Source organism: Cupressus sempervirens, chromosome 7 (assembly GCF_028749045.1).
Source record: "Cupressus sempervirens isolate cs-2001-9-10 chromosome 7, ASM2874904v1, whole genome shotgun sequence".
Lineage (NCBI taxonomy): Eukaryota > Viridiplantae > Streptophyta > Pinopsida > Cupressales > Cupressaceae > Cupressus > Cupressus sempervirens.
This window is the reverse complement of record NC_143124.1, coordinates 265,339,543-265,360,054: the sequence shown is the minus strand read 5'-3', so window position 1 is coordinate 265,360,054 and position 20,512 is coordinate 265,339,543. Positions and strand designations below refer to the sequence as shown.

The 20,512-nt window shown below is 31.8% G+C and overlaps 1 pseudogene; it reads right to left on the bottom strand.

Annotated features, from left to right (window-relative positions):
- Nucleotides 1-13,980: 13,980 nt before the first annotated feature.
- LOC149546461 (putative pectinesterase 53) lies at nt 13,981-17,046 on the bottom strand (annotated as a pseudogene).
- Between the last annotated feature and the right edge of the window lie 3,466 nt (nt 17,047-20,512).

Here is a 20,512-nt window from a genome sequence, read left to right as displayed (position 1 = left end):
AGGTGTGAAGTAAAAGTTGGCATGTGCGAGGACTCAAGGAAGAAAAGGAGTCAAGGGTATTGGTTCATATGGAGGCCAAACAATAGAGTTTCCAATTGGCATGCAAAGCAAGAAGGCTTAATGGGATGAATGCTTGAAGGGTGAAAACACTATCAAAGTTCAAGTGACTGAAGCCAAGTAGAATGGAGGACTGAAATAGAGATATATAATTTGCAAAGTGAGCTATGAACTTGTTATTAGATCAAGCCTTATTATTACTTTCTAATAATTGTATCTGTCTCTAGATTAAGATTGAGCTAACAGTCATTTATAAATTTTTTAATCGGGTGGAATTCTAATGGAATGACCTCAATTCCTCTAAAATAGCTCACTCCCAATAGGGTGATTGAAATTCTTTAACTAGGTCAAATTTAATAGTGTGTACTATAACCTTTGACATGATTGGCCTTTCATAGGGCATCACTTCAGAAGAGTGAGAATTAGTAGCATGTTACTAGTGGTTTTTTCCAAATTGGGTTTACACATAAAATCATTGTGTCATTTTTTAATAGTTCTGTTATGTTTCATGTTTACATTTTTGCAAACTAAGTTACAATTAGGATAGTAACCTATAAATATATGTCTTGAATGATATAATGGATAAATGAAAGATACATGATAAGGAGATATATGTATGAGTTTTTTTAAACACAAAAAAGTTTAATTATGAGTTTTCAACCTTAGATAACTAATTCAACCCCTCCTCTCATTTATTCTAAACTATTCCAACAATTGGTATCAAAGTGTTGGCTTCTAGTGAGAGAGGTTGGAGGTACTATAAGCAAAAAGATCAAGACGCCTAAGAGATATGTAGCCAACTTTAATAAGGATAACTTTCCTGCATGGAAAAGTTTGATCAAGCTACATCTAGGAGGACAAAATACCATTTCTCTTGAACATGATGACCTTGCTTGAGCCCTCATTTTTGAAGATCTAAAAAAGAAGAAAGAGTACAATCAAGCAATGTTCGATATTGTCTCTTCCCTAAGTTAGTCAAATTTTGATGACATCAAGAGTTGTGACATTGCAAAGAAGATGTGGGATGCTCTTTAGACCATCTATAAAGGAGACACAAATGTTTTGAGAGTTGAATCTAAAAGTCTTAGAGGCAAGTTCGATGATATGAGAATGGAAGAATGTGAGAATATTGTTCTATAATACTCTAGAATAAAAGATGTTGTTAATAATATTAAAGGAGCTAATGGGAACATTGATGATGATATTGTATTGAGAAAAGTATCCACAACACTTATTTCCATCTATGTTATTAGAGTTTCTACCATACAAGACCTTAGATGTATACGTCACACTACTCTAACCCTTGAAGGACTAATAGGTAGGCTTACTACCTTCGAACACTCTAATTTTAATAACTTCAAATATAAAAATGTTGAATTTTCTTTTAAAGCTAATTTTTCACTGAAAGAATCTAATGAAAAGAAAGATAAAAAGAGAAAAGATGTTTCCAATGACAATGAAATAGATGAGGAGGATGTTGAACAACTTGAAGAATTCCTAGCTAGGAGATTTCATAGAGGTAAAGGAAAATAAAAGGTAAGATGCCTATCATATGTTTCAATTGTAATGAAGTTGGTCATGTTGCTACTATATTTCTAGAGAAGAAGTGGAGAAAAATTTAGAAGCAAGAGAAATGAGAACAACAAAGATTAGAAGGAAAAAGGAAAGAAATCATGCTACATTGCTGAAGAATAATCCAATGAAGAATCTAATGATCATGAGGATGAAGTTTCATATGTTGCAATGAAGGATGATTCTGATGAAGATAGGATAATTGAAATTGTATCTTATGTGAATACGAGTGAAAGATGGATTATTGACAATGGTTGTTGCAATCAAATGAACTAAGATAAGATTAAATTAAATTCCCTTGTGCATTATGATGGAAATAGTGTTAAACTTGGGAATGATACACCATTTTTTATCAAAGGAAAGGGATCAATTAATTTGAAAGATAAGATTATTTATGAAAAATATTATTATGTGGAAGGACTTCAAATTATAATTTGATAAATGTACCACAACTAATATTTTTGGTTGTAGATTAGATTTGAAAATAGAAAAGCCAAGATTTATGAGGCCAATGGAGATTTAGGGAAATGGTGATCAGACTAGAGGTAATATTTTCTACCTTGACATGAATGACACTAGTCTATTTCTAAAATTTGATGATGTCTAGCTATGGAACAAAAGACTATGTCATGTTAATTTTGATAATTTGGTCAGTATCAGTAAGATGAAGAGAGTTAGAGGTTCTCCAAAACTAAAGAAACTAGATAATATAATACATAAAAAATGTCAGTTAGGAAAGATTACTAAATCATGTTTGAAAAGTATGACCCACTCTTCAAAATGAATTCTTGAATAAGATCATACTAATTTATGTGGACCAATCAATGTGCAAAGCTACAAAGGTGACAAGTAAATTATCTTATTGGTTGATGATTGTTTTAGGATGATGATAGTTATGTTCTTAATGCAAAAATATGATGCATTTCAAATGTTTAAGTGGTACTTGGATAGAGTGGTAAAGGAAAGTAGCAAAAGCTTGAAATGTTTGAGATCTAAAAGAGGTGGAAGATTTACATCAACTAAGTTTGAGATGTATTGTAATGATAACATAATCAAAAGATATACTCCTACACTTGGAATCCCTTCACAAAATGGGATAGCCAAAAGAAGAAATATATCTATGATGGATTGTGCTAAAACACTTATGATGGAGAAGAATGTTTCTTTGAAATACTAGAGAGAAGCTATAAGTACAATTGTCTACATCCTGAACCATGTACAAGTTAAGAAAGGTACTCTTTCAAAACTTTTTGAATTGTGGTATGGATACTCACACAATGTAAAATATTTTAAGGTATTCAAAGCGAGTTTTATACTCTTAAAGAAAATAGGAATGGAAAATTTGATGCTAAAAGTGAAGAAGGCATATTCCTAGGCTATTCCACAAGGAGAACCTTACAAGTGTTTTAATACTAACACTGACAAAATTGTAGAATGTACAAGTGTGAAGTTTCATAGATGTAAAAAAGTGTAACAGTTGAACCTACAAAGGAACTTGAAGATTAAAATCTTTTCTGTATTTCGATCGAAACTACTTAATATTTTTGATCAAAACTATGAAAGTGGTTTGCTAACCGCTTGTGTAAACCCTGGATAGTTTCATTTGCAAAAAAGTTTTGATAGAAACTAAGTTTGTATCGAAACTAGCTAGATAGAAGCCTACATGAATAGTTTGAATTTTTTTCAATGATTTCCTTTCTTCGGAGCCGAATTACCAGGTTCAAATGGAGCACGAAAGACTTGAAATTTTACATGATTGAAGTACTCTAAACTAGCTTTCTATTGACTATGAATTTGGTGCTTTTCAAAAATTTTAGGTATATATTTTTTAACATGAATTGAATATAAGTTTATTATAAAAAAAAAACTAAGAGATTCGATGCTCATGGAAAAATAGTAAATATAAAAAATAAAAATTTTGAAAAATAAGTATGGTCTCTGTATTTGAGTCACCTTTTGATCAAATATTTTTTTTTAGGAATCGGGTAAATATATAATAAGTTACATGTGTCAAAAGCCACGTATGTCTAAATTAGTGTTATGCCAAATTTAAACTACAATAAAATATGAAATACTAATGATAAAGATATAAGACCAAATCTACGATTTAGGTATGGATGTTAACAAACTAAATTCGAAAGAATCACATTGATATCTATTTTAGAAAAAATTTTATGTATCTCAAAAATAATGTCACTCTTTAAAAATCAGGTTTTTGATATCATACCAATTTTCATACGAGAAAATATAATTCAATAAATTCAATTCTAAAAAAAAAATTTAGAATCTAGATGCAAAATTCTAAAAGACTCTAGTTTACTTCACCTTCAAATTCCTAACTGTTAAATGGAAATTTGCATTTGAAAGTGAATGTTTTCTTGAAAATTCAGAGTTCAGTGTCAGTTTAGGCAAAAAAGTGTAACCCACTATTGTGGGCTCACCTATGGGGTACATTATGATAATTAGATCAAAACTTATGAAGAGATGTTGAATTACCTAATAAAGAAGCACACAATGATTCAAGAGTTGAAAGATCTCTTGAAGAAAATAGAGTAGAGCCAAATTTTGTCAAAGTATGTTAAGGGACATCGCCATGCTACAAGAATTATTGGAGATAAAGAGGCCAAATTGATGACAAGAAAAAAGTTGAGAAGTGATACATTGCTTATGAGAATGCATGAACCTAAATCAGTCAAGGATGCATTGGAGAATGATGACTAGAGTCAAGAAATGAGAGAAGAGATTGAGTAAATTGATAAGAACAAAACCTAGTCACTTGTACCAAGACTAGACACCAAGAATGTTATTGGTACTAAGTGGTTTTTTAGGAAAAAATTGGATTATAATAATGATGTCACAAGAACTAAAGAAATGTTGGTCTGCAAGGGTGTGCTCAAGAAGAAAGAATAGACTCACTACTACATTTGAGGCCATTTTTTGACCATTATTGGTCAAAATTTTGACCTAGTTTTTGACCAAACTTCGAACAAATTCAATCAATCCATTGGTCAAAATTTTGAACAACCTACTAGTTGGTAAAAATTTTAACCAATACACTAGTCGAAAACCTTCCATAGCCATGGTACAAGTTCTGCCAAGAATTGGTCAAAATTTCAACCAATGAAGGTAGAAAATTTTGACCAATGAGGGTAAAAATTTTTACCAATGAAGGTAGATAATTTTGACCAATGAAGGTAGAAATTTTGACCAATGAAGGTAGAAAACACCCAGGCATTGGTAGAAATTTCAACCAATGAAGGTAGAAATTTCTACCAACACTTGGGCGTACATTTTTTTCAGCCATTCTATAAAACAGTTCACATGCCTTGCATATGATATGACATTTTGCATGCATGTTGAACTCTTTCGTCTGGATGATGATGGATTACAGAGAGTGATCTGAAATGATGATGCTAAAAAACACACACAATCAAATCCAAAACAAACTTGCATTACAATTATATATATATATATATATATATATATATATGTTTAAGTTGTGATATATATATATATATATGTTTAAGTTGTGATTGTCTTAGTAGACATGCATGCAAAATTAATAATATCAGATTTCCACAATCCAATTGTAATGCAAGTTTGTTTTGGATTTGATTGTTTGTGTTTTTTAGCATCATCATCTAGATGAGAGAGTGTAGCATGCATGCAAAATGTCATATCATATGCAAGACATGTGAACTGTTTTATAGAATGCCTGAAAACCATCAAAAATAACTAATCAAACTATCATAAACACTGACAGTAACTAATATGCTTCTTCATTAATATGCCCAATACAATAAGCAAACTTGGCAACTATGCACAACAAGTTATATGCTAAAAGGAAATCATTTGGGAGATACAAAATTTGAACAACCATATGTTAAGATTCTACAATTTGTATTACTTGTCTGACTCTGACAGTTGAGAATAAGTTCGTCATCCTCCCTACAGTATGCTATGATGACCTGCACATCCACAAAAGTTCCAGCATCTCAAATTTTTAGAATATGATTTTTTTGGTAGTGAATGGACATGATTGACAATAAATCATCATAAAAATAGACTCCCAAGATAGCATAAAGAATCTATAGTCAGCTCATATTTAAACCAATATCAAGATTCTAGAATGTCCCCACACAAGAAAGAAATTCTCCATATCTCAACAAAATTCACATCTAGAATAAATTTTTAAGGTTCAACATTCTCAAAACCTTCAAATATTTTGCAAAAAAATAAAGCTATTGACAGAAAAGATGACTTATTGGGATGAGAAGATGATAGGTAGATGGATTTGTGTTTTTTGATTCCTTGGTCTGTTAGTTTGAGCTTCACTCCATTTCAAGAATACTATAACATTCTCTACTTAACAAGGCCAACCACGTGAAGGTGGAAACTCATTTGGCCTCACCCACCTCCCCTTAACATCAATCTAAATTCCCCATTAACATCTAATTACATACTTCATTCATTTCATTCATCCACTTATGAACTATAACATTCAATCAATACAAGGGGAGGATTTCTGATAGAAGAACCTCCAAAAAGAAATACAAGGTTGGATCAAAATCCATTTCAGCCAGATTCCCTTCCCAACATATTGGGGATTACAAATAACAATTCCTAAGAGGGTTACATATTTTAATGTTGGAGGAAATTGGAGTGAAATTTTTTTGAGGGGATCTCTAGTCTGGTTAAAGAAATGCTAGACACTAGAGGTAAATGTTGCAATTCTTGAATAACCTAAAATAAAAAAAGAATATTCCACAAGAGCCATAGGAGGATGTCGAAGATAGTCATGATGCTAATAGGCACATCGTGATTACATTTGACATTTTCCTATGGCTCTTGTGGTTCTAATCTTATAACATGAGGCTTCCTCTTATTTTTTTGAGCATAAGGCTAACGCGGCCCTATAATAAGAAATAAACGGGTTTAATTCTAAACATTTTTTTTAATGTTATAAGTATTTCATTAATCTAAAGAACATCATAGGGATTTTCCTTTACTTGATACGACAGCTACAAGAGGCACCAAATCATTGGTAGAACACATAAAAGTGGCCTCTTTATAGAGTACAACATTAGAATAGTCAGCTATGAAGGCAATGCCTAAGAGTACATAGTGTTTGGGCACAAGATTAAGGAATGGTCCAAAAATCATAAACTTCAAAAGTAAATAGATGGGAAAAATCACAATCCTAACATATCAATGTGTTATTTAATAATGTGCCTGCAATATCTATGGTGGTGACTTCAACAATTGAGAATTATGAATATCATTAGTAGCTTGTCTTCCATTCCCATTCTCATAGATCATAATTAAATCATAGATATTTTATATAAAATAAGCCCAAAAAAGAACATACAAAAAGGGCCATAGCATAGATAATCACTATCATCAAATGCAATTGGAATGGTTGGTATAGTAGAAAAGGAGAAACCCCTTACCAATCTGGAAGATGCAAAGTGGCATAAGGGAGAGATAAGTTTAAAAAATTTAAAGCACCATCATAGATAAAAAAAGTGAAGTTCCAGACAACGAGGCTAATTTGGATTATGTACAACACAAAGAAAACCAAAATGTAATAGCAATGTTTAACAGAGAAATGAGCTATATAAATTTATAAAGCTCATAATAATAATAGGCCATAAACAAGAGCTAAATTCTGAGTAGACAAAGTTTGGACACATGAAGCATACCTGATTGATCAAAACCAAATCACTACCAAGCCTTTTAACCACTCCTTAATAGCACTTTCTCTATCACCAAGTTTGTAGTAGGGTTTCTATTTATTTTTGGATCTCACATTAATATGGCATCTCCATCTACAAATTTCTTTAGAGCCTGAAAGATTTATACATGAAGTGATCAAAAACTCAAAATCTATCATGAGAAATAGAGCTCCAACACTGATAGTTTATATATCTATATTTAGAGGCAAGATAAATTTAACTAAATATTCAAGATCAAACAAGTTCTTCAAAATTTGAAATTTGAAATAAAACTATAATTTGAAAAATCTTCAACAATAAATTTAATGCAGAAAATATCTTTATTTCATGATTGATATCTATGCAAGTTGAAGATTGTGCATTTAATATCTTTATTTCATAGTTTATAACCTTAATGCAAGTTGAATTTTGTTCATTAATTTTTTCTAGGTAATAATTTGCATGTTCGATCTTTGTGAGCTCCCAAATAGAGTGAAGTGTCTATTAATGGTGGTTCATTTTTTATTGGCTCTAAAAAATAGAGTGAAGTAGTGGAGTCATCTCTCTTCATCTGTCTTACAATAAAGTGAAGTAGTAGAGAGGGCTGCATGAAATCATAGCAACACCTAGAAATCATAGCAATGCAAACTACTATCAGCATGTTTGAAATTAATGACAAGAAATGAAGAAAATTTAGAATTTACCTGGTGCTTGTTTCCCCTTCAACAAAATCCTTTCCTAGGAGCTCTGCAAAATACCTACATCACTTTGTCTTTTTGAAAAAAGAATACTTTCTTTAGCCTTGAAACAGTTATCTCTCTGTAGAAAGTAAATTATCTCACAATGGAGTGATGTAGTTGAGAGGTCTTCATGTCACAGTGAACACTACTATAGAGATCCTTGAGAAAATGAGTCTAGGAACTAACCCTATCTTATAATAGAGTATAACTCATATCAACATAAAACAACTTAGAACAACTCTGGCCATCTTGATATATCATCAATCACCTTTATCATATGTTGTTGATGTCTCTTAAATAATGTTTTATGGTAACTTTCAAAATCATATTCAATATTACCAACCCTCCTCCATGATGCTCCTGATTTTCCAATTCAAATATTACCAATTTTTTAAACACAAGTTAACTACCATTCAATCACCTTTGATTACTATATCATCCATATTAAAAGAATCACCTTTATCATATGCTATTAGTGTTGATCAATGTGAATGTTAAACAAAAATTGCAACACTACCATCTCTTAAACAATGTTGTATGCTAAATTTCAAAATGATATCCAATATGACCAAGCCTCCTTCATGATGCTCCTGATTTTCCTATTCGAATATTGCTAGGTTTTAAACTGCAAGGTAAATACCATTCAATAACCTTTGTTTACTATATTATCCATATTAAAAGCTCTAATCATTTGGAGGACAAGAAGTGGAGCTTTAACAACTATTTGTCTAGGATTAAGTACTTTTGTTGCTTCTATCAACAATTAAACACCTTATCAAAAGAATCACAAATGGCATAGCTAATACAATCCAAGTCTCCTCTAAGATGTTCCTAATTTGTTTATCACTAGGTGACTACCATTGGTATTGATCACCTTTTTTTACCTTATTATCCATATTACAACTTCACCACTCTAAAATGATGTCTAATCAATACAAATTCAGAGCTAGTACTTTAAAATGAAGTTAAATCAGTCTAGAAGTAAATGCTCCTTGTTTAGATTGAATTATTATTCAAAAAATTAGCTTGGTTAAAAATTATTAATTTCTAAAATTTCTTGGATCAACATCCTCTAGAATTTCTATATACATAAGAGCTTTGTTTTCATTTTGGATTGAGTTTTTGTCATCTCCCTTTTCATTTAGCTCTGACAAGCAATGGACTTTTTCAAAAGTTATTTTAAAAACTATTATTTTATATAATGATTAATTATTACAAAAATAAATAATAGTAAATCAACTTTCAATTTTAGTAAAAAATGGTGCCAAAGTATTAAAACTAAAAATGGGTGTTAGCTGGGCCCATGCATCCTATTTTGCAAACCTATTTGTATGCAATTTTGTGATTCCATCAAGTGTTTACACTTTTAGTATGGAAACCTTGATTTGTGTGAGGAGGCTAGATGAAATCCTTATTTACCTCATCGCCATTTTCACCTCTATTCTATAGTTTGTTTATTCCATTATATACCATCCCTATATAGGACTAAACACTTTTGAAAAACATTTAGTTGTAAGAATCCGCCTTAATGAAGGCTGCACCCAAGATTTTCAAAGTAGATTCAGGTGTTAAGAATTAAAAATCACTAAAACATAGCTATTTAGGAGCTCAGAAAACCTTAGGAATAGTCCATTACAACTTGCAAGACTAGACATGACCATCTTCATGCTCCCATGTAAGGTTTATCAGGCCAGAAAAAGTAGGAAGAGTTGTATTAGGCAATGAAACTCCTCTTAGAATCAAGTTTAAGAGTCCAACAGTCTAATGTCTCCCCATCATGTGCTGGAGAGTAACTAGGGCTTTTTGGCTTTTTGGCCAACTAGGTGCAAAAGTGCTTCAAGTTTGTTACAAGATTCCTACTATATTCCCCTAACTTAATCCAACACAAACAAACTATTTTCAAAGTTCTAGGTGTTCATTTCATTGGCAAACCCAACTTGCTATCCTACTAGGCCTAATTTGCAATTAAGTTTTTAGTGATAAATTCTTTTCCCTCCTAGATTTCTTAAAAGACTCTCATAATCACATATTCTAATACCCAGTTGGCTATATTTTAACATATCTCAAAATTAGATATTGGTATTTTGGACCAATTGTCCCCAATAGATGATTGCCATAGGTTTTTGGCCTATTTGAAGCTACTTTTACAAAACAAGTGTGTGACATATGTGGCTTCTGGCCTTCAAGCTTTCAACAATGTTGTTGTTTGACCCAAATCAAAAGAAATTACAACCAATTCAGTCTCATATATCCTATAACTATGAAAGCCCCAAATTGCTCTTACAAACCCTCATCTAACTAGGGCTTGCTCATTATATGACTCCCCAATGAAGTTTCAACTAAATGAAAGATTTTTCAGCATTAGATTAACATGATAAACTCATCCCAATCATAAAAACTTAATGTTGTTTAGGAAGATTGCTCACTGCTATAGCCAAACCTCATAATCATTGTTCCTTCAATCATAACAAGTACAGTGATCACCTTGCACAATTTGTCTTTTTGCATTATAATGGTTAGGATAGTATGAACATGTTAGTTTGAGACCATCCTATGGAGGTTAGGGTATCACCTTGCACAATTAGTCTTTTTGTATTCTAATGGTTAGGATAGTATGATACATGTTAGTTTGAGACCATCCTATGAGGGTTAGGGCATTTCCTTTCATAGAATGGTCATTTACAGTTAGTCTTTCTGAAAATAACAATGAAGCAAATAATTTCATGGATTTGAAGGGTTTAAGAGAAGTTGTAGCTTTCTGATTCAAGAATTACAAACCAAGGGTGACTCCCTTGTTATTGTTATAGCCTTACGAGAAATCAGATTTAAGATTGGTGTTTAAGCAATGTGCCAACCGAAGATGTGCCACCCTTTTCATTTTGTTAAAGCCATTATAGGTATGGATATGTGGATACAATTCCAAATGTGACTTTTCTTATACTATTGTGGTGAAAGATAGATACCTACATCACCCCTATGTCCAAGAAGTGGATGTACAGGAAAACTTGCCTAAGAAACTTCCCTTGCACTAATGTGGTGAAAGATAGACACCTACATCACTCTAGCATCCAAGATGTTCCAAGTAGGTATAGATGTATGCTGACAATTCAAACTAAAGTATCTATTATAGATGATTTCTTCATGAAGCTTGAAATCAGGTTTGAAACAACGAACATGTGTATGGATCTTAAATAGAGTCATCCACAAGTGAATGAATTATTGGTTGTATATAATTTCAAGAATGAAAAGCTAAAGAAATAATGAGAAACCATGGTAAAGAATGTTGTATTTTAATCTCAAATTGAATTTAAAAAGTTATGGATATTTATATTGTTATATATACCTAATAAATTAAAAAACATTATACATAAGGCAAGAGCCTACAACACAATGATCAATTGTGAGTATTTTATATGAGAATTGATCACAACATATAATAATAATGTTCTTGACTTTATCCTTTTATCGATAAAATATATATAATTAGTAAACAATAAGACAATGGGGGTTGTGAAAAAAAAGGAGGTGAGCTGCAAAAGCCTCAAGGCTCATACTTAAGTAGTTTTACTTTTATACTATAGAGTATTGACCAAATCAAAAGGCATAGCAAGGGAGAATTGAGCATGCACATCCTATTAGTAATGACCTCACCAAGACTTGGAAAATAGTGACCATTGCTCCCTTCACAATGATCTCAACAACACTTCCTTGCCATGAAAAATAAAAACCCAAATAATGCATTTTACAGATTTCGCTAGTGTGCCATACTGAAAATTGTAAAAACCAACATAAAATGTAGATATACTATTAAAAGGAAAGCTAAAATTTAACAAACATCATTATACAAATTGTAATTTGATTTATTCAAAACTAGAATTCCTATGTTTCATTCAGGATCACATTCAAATTATTAGAGGACATCCTTAAAATAGGATATTTAATCCTTGCAACATTATCTCTATTTTTTTAATGTCCCTCCTACATGTTGCTCTACATAGTATGACACAAGAATAATTGAAAGAAATATCAATCACTTGATCATCTCAGGTATAAGAGATTCAATAAGATTTTATTCTACCCATGAGTCTATCATGGACACTTCAAAATAAAATTGAAAGAGAAATTACAAAGATACAACTAGAAGCTTGTTTGGACCAATATTTGATACAACTTCCATTACAGAAGTTGTAGACACCCATGAAAAACTAGATAATATACCTAATTGAAGCAAATATATAGTTTAGGTCAGATGGTTTTGATCTCCAAGTTGAGTCTCCATAAGAAAAGTTGTTGTAACTATTAGTGTATGTACATTCATAGGCCCCAATTGTTGAGCTATGTGTTGCCACTTTAGTTCCATACCCACTATTTTGTCTTGGATAAGCACCGACACTTGAGCCATAGATATATTCAGAGCTTCCATAGCCACTTTCATATCCAACAATAGTTCCATTTTCCTGGTTATTACTACCATTACCTAAGCCCCATGTTGCACCTCAACCATAACCATTTATGCTCCCATTTCCTCCAACATATGGTATAGTTCCATTACCCTACATAGTTTCAGCCAGAGCTACTATTGTTTTTTTATTGTACTTTTGACAGACCCATAAGAGAAAATAGGATAGTGCAAAGAGAGCTACTAGATTGCTACTTGTAATTTGCCAAAAAGCATAAACCTACTAAATCCATTTCATTTCTAAGTTTCCACATATCAATATTATCTCTTGTATCAAAATTTATATGGACCATAACTATTTAATTACTTTAAAAAGAGGATTTAATATAATACATAATTGTGCACTAATTCCATGTTTCCCATAAATTTTGTCTTACACATAATAACAATTTTTAAAGACAATAATAAGGAGGTCTTGAAGGTACCTGTGAGGGTTTAACAAACACTGTATATAGAGGGATTAACAAGAAAGATTTTATTAAGAGGGATTGGACTTAAAAAGAGAGAAAAAGAAAGAAAGAAAGCATTTATATCTATAAGCTGTCAAAGGATTGAACAAAGCCCATATAATTTTGGAGCTTCTGAGACAAAGTTCTAAACAAATAAAAGATAGTATCCCCACTTCCATTAGAAGATCTATGCACAAATATAAATTCATGACAATTAAATAAATTTTTGAGCTTCCTCTTGATAGAGGTAGATAATAGAATCATAGTTTCCAATACTTTAGTGAGTTTGAATGAGATTCATCTCTGCACCAAACTCAAAAATCTAGAAATGTTGTGATAAAAAATCCAAATTTCTTTGCATGTAGATTACATTTGCTTGAAATTTGTGGAATGCCCTTTCAACAAATAAATTTTTCCTATATCATGAAAATCTTCTATACACATTCCCTACAAGCTGTGTTAAGGCCAGTTTTCCATATTTTGCACTTCAGCAAACTGTGGATGCAAACAGGATAAAAAACAAGGTAAGTGACAACAGGATGAATGAGAATTGTAACATGATAAATGGAAAGTAAATAAAATTTTTTTTTGGACAAGAAAGGTTTGGATGTAAAAGGAAACTAATCAAATGGTCCTTAATCAAACTAGTCACACTGAAAGAACTTGCAAATAAGATATTATTGACCACTATTCAGCAATTCCTTTTGAGCAATTTTTTTCATCATTAAGCCATTTTATTTTTTTAAAATGGGTATATCCATGTCAAGATATTGACATATCAAGATGGAAAATTCCCTTTTCATTTAACAAGCACTTATAATAGACTAGGAATGTTAGCCAATCCATCTAAGCATATGGGTATTAAGGGTCAAGATATGTGTAGCAGTAGTCATGAACATTGGTTTTTCTTTGCATTTTTTTTGCATTTGATACTTTTATTATAGGTGGACATGTCTATCACAAACATACAACATGTTTGTCCTTAGACTTCATGGCGAAAACCCTACAAACAACAGAGAACAAAAATAAGGCCATGAACCATCCATACATCTCTAATAGCCTGTTGATATCCCAAAGATGCATAAGTGCATGACTTGTGAAAACCAAATATATAAGACTAACATTTATAACAAGTGAATAAACAAAATGATTTTATGTCTATTTTATGTTTGACAATGATAATGATATTTGGATTCAAGAATGAGGTACCTCATATAAGACTAACCTATCTGGTTTTGAATATATACATTCTCTCTATAAGACACAATGACCATATGATAAAATGACTGATTATATTTGAAAATTTGATAAGACAATTTGACTAGTTCGATCGAGGACTAGTTAGTAAGTTTGTGTTGTTTAAAGAATCTAGTGTGTCGCTTAAGTCTAGCCACAATGGTAACTTGCAAAGAATGACAACCTGCCAAAGGGAATGGAACCTTCTTATTTATTCATAGAATCTTGGTATAGATGAAAAAGCCATTCCCAATTAAGAAGGAATGTAAACCTAATGTTGTTATTCTTGAGAGAAAGCATTCTAAGAAAAGAGAGATTGTCAAGACAAGGAGAAATTAGGCCTTGCAATGACATACTAGCGAGATTCAAAGAAACCATACATTGATGACGAGAATAGAAGACAATAACTATCCAATTACAGTGTGATTGATGAGTAGCCCATCGAACAATAATTTAGAGAGCTAACAAAAAAGGCATGCTTGAAAGACACAAGGATTAAACTCCCATCCACTATAGTCATGCATGCAAAAACAAAATGACCATTTCCTTACCCTATTTTATTATCACATCATATGTTCGGAAGGTCAAAATTTTGACTATCAATTTAACTATAGTCAAAATTAAGACAATATCGGGCCCATCTTTGAAAAAAAATGAATTTAACAACCCAAATAGGCCTTTGGTCAAAAATTTTGGTAAAAAATGGTGTCCTAATGTACTAGTGGTGTACGCAAACACCACTCTTGAAAATTTTCCCCACACTCTACTCAAATATATAGCTCCTGACCTTGTCACTTTACATCTTAGAAATGCAAATCCTATGTCATCTATTGAACTCTCTCTTTTTTGTGATGTTATTGCCCCATATGTATTAGATATCCCATGTACCACACACCCCTACACCAACAAATATAATATTGAAATGTGTGTTTAGGGATTAAGTTCATTTTGACTTGTTTAAGTGGTTCATCCGAAACCTATCTTTTAATAGACTTCTATATGGACCAAGCTCACCAAAACTTAACATGTCATTCATATGAAATCAAATTAACTTCTCAATAATACCCATTTATTAGTCTAGGCTCTTCAATAGGACCTATCTATTAATATAATTCCAGATTTCCAAATTAATCTAAATAATTAAAGAGTATGATGTTTAACTTATCCAATAATATCCATTTATTTGGTATAAACTCTTCAATAAGACCTATTGATTAATATAATTTCAGATAGTTCATAAAGAGCATGATGTTCAAATAAACCATAACAATTTTTGAATAGGACTTAGTGTGTTGTTCATATAAATCACAATAGTTAGTACGATTTTAGGTTTACTACCTAATCTATTTATGATGCTCATAAGAAATCACTAAACTTTTTAAATAAGATTCATCATTACTATGACTTCAAATGAATCACTTAAAACAAATAAAATGTTAGAGTATACCTCATGAAACTTTAGAATCTACTATTTAAAATGGTCAATATGAAAAACCGTTTTAACAATCTTTCTTACAAATTACAAAAAGGGTATGTACCTCATATAGTGAAAGGCCATTCCCAAAGATAAAATCCATGGAGCCTTCAATATAATAGTCTTTAAAATAGTGGTGTCCAATGTGATCATAAAAGGTGTCCTGAGCTCCAAGGAAGCTACACCCAAAGAAAGCTGTTGTGTCCCCTATTATTCTTAGAGCTATTGCTTCCTTCCTTATTGCCCCTGGTGGAGGAATAGGTGTTGTATTCTACGTTTTCAAAAAAATATTCAACATCAACAAATGTTCTTTCATAGAATTTAAACTTTATTAATAAGAACAACACTACAATTTAGCCATCAAACCATACTAATATCAAACTAAACACCCACACATATATTCAAATACCTATTAAAATTATCATTTATGAATCAATTATACATTGTGATATTTCTCAAAATAATCCAAGATTCCAAGCACAAAAATTAGATATAGGCCAATTTTGAACAGAAAGCATTTGAAGTAAGAAATCCCAAATCTCACCTTAAAAGTAATGTTCTTGGGAATAAAATAAGGAGAATTAACTACTATAGCGACACTATTGTATATGCCCAATGGCTTTCCATCTGGCCCTAAAGTTCCTGCCATGTTTCCCCATTGTATGACTGTGGAGTCCACCCCTACCCCTTTAAGAGTTACAAATGCTTTTGTCATCAGTATGTTCACCTTCTCCCTATCAAACACCAAAATAAATACCAAAACAAATTATTTTTAGCTAACTCACAAGGTTGATCTAATCCAAATTTGTAAACTACAATCATAATAGATCGAAAGATAAAATTATGCCATTTTATCCTTTTTGAAGTAAGCCAACTCTTCAATCTTCAAACTTAGCTAAATTTTCAATCTTTAAATTATATTTCATCATCTTATTAATATATCACTAAGCATAAACATTGATGCAAATAAAATCACTCGATTATTTTTGAAACCACATTAATTTACACATACTTACTCATATACTCATGCATTGATTTTGATAACAACTCTAAAAATATTGAAGAGAGGCAGAGAATCAATGGCTTCCTAAACAAAAATGAAGTCCTCTACTCCATCTATAGGATCCAACACAAGGTAAGAGCAAGGAAGACACTTGTTCTTTGCTTTTTTAAACAATGAATGGCTCAGAGTACCCATCCATCATATCCATTTGGTGTACTCATTCTCTATATTCAATGTCCTTGTATGGATAGGCTTTTCTTTGTGCACTCTTGCATTTCCTTCCACTATAGATGTGAATAACAGACCAAGAACAACAACAATCAGAATTTGTTGTTTCAACATTTTTCAGTCTTGAAACCCAATTGAATTGAATTGAAATTTTTGGGGGGAAACTGCATTCTACTAGAAATCTTCCAGATTTAGAGGCAAAAGTATTTAATTTTCTCATTCAATTTTAATTAAATATTACAAGTTTTAATGTAACGTGTTAGATTTAGTTTAACATTACTTGTCAAAAGAATCATCCTAACATCTTTTGCTTCAGATTTGGCTATCTATTACCACTACCAGTTAAAAGGATACTCCCAATCTCTTCTCCTCTAGTTGTCCATTGTCACTGTTGAGTTCATGTGAAGACTAAATCTACTCTTTGCTAGAAATATTTCAGATCTGGGGTCAAAAACATTTAATTTTCTAGTTCAAATTTGAAGGAATATTAAATTTTTTTATGTGTCATGTTAAATTCAATCAGAAATTACTTGTTAATTCATGCTCCTAGCCTCTTTTTCTGTAGACTTGATTATCTATTACTTGTTGAAGGCAGATGACTTTTGCAGGATAGGCTCCAAATGTTCTATAAATCTTTACATGAACTCAAGAGTGCCAGGGCACAACTAGAAGAGAATAAGATAAATAATACAACATCAAAATGAATCAGATTAATATGGATTATCGTTCCAATTGGAGAGCAGAGTATCAAAAAGGAATTGTCGAATATTCACTAACATGTGGAACTTTAAGAAACATCATAATAGAAGGGCAATCTTTTTTGCAATCTAAGTAGGATGCAATTATTGCTGATTTCTACATGCATGGAGAGCTTGAGCATCAAGAAAGCATTTGACTATTATGTGGGCTTATGTTGGTGTGATGTTGGCAATCATCAAGGATCCTATATATTACCATTTTCTAGGTCTTACTAATGAAATCTATGGGTATAGTAGTAAACAAATTTTGGTGATAGGAATTTTTAGGATATTTGTGGAATAATAACAAACCAAATTTTTAAAAGGAAAATGCTATGTCAAATGCAATGTATCCAATGCCACCCCCTCTTCCCTCCCCAACAAACCCCACATCCCTTTCCCCAATGAATTCGAGAGGTGTGTCCATAAATTGAGTAGTTTTAACTTTCAAGTTCCTGCATCTTGAATATAACATGTGTACACACACACAACACAGAAACACACACACACACTCGCGCGCGTGCACGCACGCACGCACGCACACACACACACACACACACACACACACACACACACACACACACACACACACACACACACACACACACACACACACACACACACACACACACACACACACACACACACACACACAACACACACACACACACACACACACACACACACACACACACACACACACATGTATACACAAAAAAGAGAAAATGCATTGTACAACATAGGGAAAACGTCCACAGCATTGAAAGGCATTGTGCACTGAAGATATTTCTAGTATTGCACCAATACTAGAAGGTTGAAGCCTCTTATACATAAATAATATGTTTAAGTTCAATTAAACACAAAAGTCATTATGTGCATGATTCACTATTATAGTTGAAAATAGACAAACTCTAACAAGTGAAAAAATCATTTAGATAAAACTATTGTCAAAAGTATGAATTTTAATTGACATATAAATATCACTATTTTAAAATAGACTTAGAAAGAAACTATAGAACATAATGATACTTCCATTTAAGAAGAGAGAAGATTTTGCTTCCATGCTTTTAAGTTGATAACTATTTCAGAAGTGAAGAATTATTACCCATTAAAATAATTTTCTTAAAGAGCGTATTAAACATAAAACTTACAATAAATAGGAAATGTGTAACATTTCCATTTGCAAGAGCATAGATTTGAGATGTTGTTCCTTTCTGGAATATTATTAGGTACCAAACATCTCATTACTAAAGAAAATGAATTAGCCATTTTTAAGAGCATAATTGTATTTTGTAAATGGATAATTTTGTCCAAATTCTATTATGTGTATGGTTCGCCATTCTAGTTAAAAACAAAGACTAAGAATCAAAAGTGGGTTTTAAATAGTTTAGCCACTGAAAGTGTGCATAAAATAGACATATTACAAACAAAACATAATGGTACCTAAAATTAAGCGTAAATAGATTGGATTGCCTTGTTTTAATATTGATAGCTATTTCAAAAAGTAAAAAGTTATTGCCCACTACAATAATGTTCCTTAGAGAGAACCTAATGATAAGACTTCAATATTAGACACGATAACATTGCCAACTAAAAGAACACAACTTTAGATGCCATTCCTTACATGAGACAATATCAGGTACAAAGCATCTCATTGGTAAAGGAAAAAATAACAACATTTAAGAGCATTACTATATTCAAATATAACAAAGAAAATGATTTTGATGCATGTTTTTGACAAACCAATTCTCTGTTATGAACTAATGCTTTAAACTACAATTCCATCTAAAAGAAAGGTTTTGTTGTAGGATTATCAAATATTGTGCTCCAGGAAAATAAGAATCAAACCACAAAATGCTTGCTAAAAAAGTTTTCTAGAACCTAAGCATTGATAAATTTAAGGTATGAAAGGTGAAATTGAGAAAAAATAATGTTAGTGAACAAGAATTTATGTCACCTTGCATATGTAATCTCAACCATAATTCCTGAACTCATACTTGGCATGGATTTAGCATGGCTGACTTGACTCGAGACTTGGCAAAAACTTAGCAGGACTCAACAGAAACTTGGCAAGACTCAACAAAACTTGTGTTTTTGGGAGTCTTTCCTAGGCTGAGTTTCTAGAGAGTCCTAGGCCCCTATGGTTCATCTGGGACTTGGAACTCACCAAAACTCGAGTCATGGAGAATGTAAGAACTTTGATTGCAATAGACTAGCTTCTAGCTATTTGTGAGAGGAATGAAATTGACACAATTTAAAACATTGATGGAAAAAATTCCAAGCCTATGTTCAAGTAAAATTATTTCATAGTGTCATCCTTATACAACAAACCATAGATGTCACTGATAAATTAGGATATGTTAAATAAAAGATAATTGTGATGCCAACCACCTACAATAATCAAAATATCAGTGGCCTTGAATATAAAATTTATAGAACATAAGAAAATGCCAACCATAGAAATCACTTGAAAATTATGTGGTGTAATCTGCATGCTTCAATAGTGTACATTAACTTTGTGATTGTACACTAAATCCTACAAAACTAGCAATCACACGATGATTGATTAGGGAGGATTGAAGTAATTTAAGATAGTGAATACCTGGCCTCTATCATCGCATTGATAAGGATTGATTCCATTCACCTCCTGTGACCCCAACCAGCTCAAATGAAACCCTTTCTTACACTGATCACAAAACTTCAATTCTCCCAAGCCCTCACAACCCGAACAAACAACTGAAACCTCATCCAAATCCTTTCTCCTATCTGTTGAGGTCTTCACACCATAATTTTTTCCACTGTTAATATGTGCCTTAACACTCTTCTTTCCATTTTTTTGTTTT